Source organism: Populus euphratica, unplaced genomic scaffold (genome assembly GCF_000495115.2).
Source record: "Populus euphratica unplaced genomic scaffold, PopEup_1.0 scaffold111.1, whole genome shotgun sequence".
In the NCBI taxonomy this organism is placed as follows: Eukaryota; Viridiplantae; Streptophyta; class Magnoliopsida; order Malpighiales; family Salicaceae; genus Populus; species Populus euphratica.
The window spans coordinates 64009-66381 of record NW_011499877.1 but is presented as its reverse complement, the minus strand read 5'-3'; positions in this window follow the sequence as shown (position 1 = coordinate 66381).

The window sequence follows — 2373 nt, the reverse complement described above, 5'->3', positions numbered from 1 at the left end:
TTTTAGTTTAAATACTTCAACTTAAAAATATAACATAATATTTTTTCAATGTGGGATTTGAAACCCTTTCATATATATACTCTATGCTCCCATGAAAAAAATCATGTTTTTTCAATGTGAGATTTGAAACTTATTAGTATAAATACTATATATTTTCAAGAAAAAAATTATGTTTTTTCAATGTGGAATTTGAAACTTATTAGTATAAATACTATATGTTCCAAAAAAAATATTATGTCTTTTCAATGTAGGATAATTTTTTTTAAAAAATATTCTTTTAAATTTTATTGTTTACGAAGCATTGTAATTAAAACTATTCTGAATTTTTCTAAGGGGGCAATGAATTTTGATTGGGCCTTTCTCTGGGGTATAGAATGATGTAATGTGAAATCTATAAAAATTATTGAAATTCTAATTGGGCTAAAATCATGCTATTTTGGGCTTGGCCCAAAATCTGCATTTCATTGCTAGTGCTTGTGATCCCAAATTCTTAAGGCATGCATGACTTGTTCAAACGCACATTTGCACCTCACCCCTTGCTGCTAGAAAACTTGATATAGAGGCTGCGTTTTATTTTCACCACCTTTTATGTTTGTGATGAAACAAATATAGTAAAATATTTAGTAATAAATCAAATTATGTTTTGTAATGCAGGAATTATTAAAAAATTAAGTTTGAAATGTAATTTTATGAAGTAATTTTTATATATTTTTTTAATTGAGTTTCATAAAATTCTGTTTGTTTTTATCTTTCAAAAACGTTTTTGAAAAAATAAAAAAAATTATTTTTTTTAAATTGATATATTTTTTGTATTTTCAGATCATTTTAATGCATTGATATTAAAAATAATTTTTTTAAAATAAAAAATTCATTATTTTGATACATTTTCAAATAAAAAGCACTTTAAAAAACAATCATAATCACATTTCCATCAAATATTATATATATATTTTTTATTATGTATAAACTTCAACTATAATTTTTACCAAACATGTATTTAAATTTAACTAAAAAACAGTTGACAACATTTTTTTTAATTTTATTTTTTGAAATTATAATTATAAAAACTACTTCGAAAACAAATAAACTCTACATGTCATTGGTGATTCATATTTGGATATTTATACGTTATATGAATATACTCACAGCAGCATATAGTCAATTTTTTTATTTTATTTTTATTTTTTTAAATTATAGTTTATTATTTGGATTAAAGAAAATTTTTAATTCGGATAAAAAGATTAAACTACTATCATGTATAATATATATGAAAAATAACTGTTTTTTATTCCTTTTCTCTAAATCTGGATTTTCTTTTTTCTATTTTCTTTATGTTAGCTCGTTCAAACCCGAAAAAGAGTTGCATGTAAAATAAAAAGCAATAGGCACAACTCGTTCTTTGAAAGCCTTTTCTCTTACGCTTTATCATTTCAAAAGAAATAACCCAATTTGTGCATATCATAAGGTCAATATCTGTGATTGTTGGGGCGGTTGTGTTATCGACAAAAGAAAAAACAAAAAAAAGGAGTTCATGGGGTGGCTGTCGGGGCTGCTGTGTTGATCGAGGCTGCTGGTGGAGGTGGGGCTCCAAAAATTTATGTAGCAGCATAGCTAGAAGAGCCCTGTTGAAATACTCCCGCGCTCCCCCCCCCCCCCATAAAAAAACCTTTTTTTAGTTTTTTTTTTGTTGATGTTATGTTTTTTAAGCTTATTTGTTAGCCTAAAAGATTTTTCAAATTAATTTCTAAAAAATAAAAAATTTTATATTTTATATCACGATGCTTTGTTTCTTATTTTAAGTTTTTTTTAACAAAGTTTGGAGTTTCAAAATAAAAAATTAAGCTTCATCAAAGTTAGAATATATATATATATATCAAGCTCTCCTGAATGATATTGTGGGCAAAAATCTAAGTTCTCTTGTAAATTCAGGACTAGATATTGTTTGTGACAGAATTCTTAATTCGCACACTAAACATTTAAATGGACACATCTATTGAAATGAGGCGATTCAAAAGCTATAATTCATGTACACGTTAAGAGCTACAACTTTATGAGGGGATTAACACCAAAAAAGATCTTTTTCAATACAAAAACCTTGATGCAAGCTAGATGGTGAGTTTTTTTCCTAAACTGATGGGAAATTGATAACATTTAGAATCTTATCATTATAAAGAAATCTGATGGGATTGAAGAGATTTTCTCTACATCATTTAATCTTCTAATTTTTAGCCTTGATATCTCATCACTAAGGCTATAATTAGTACTTAAAAGTGCATTTTTATCATGGTTTTATATCATCATTTTGCACTTGAAGTATCAATAACTCCTTAACTAAAGCATGTTTTATAATAATATATCTAATAATACAAGATA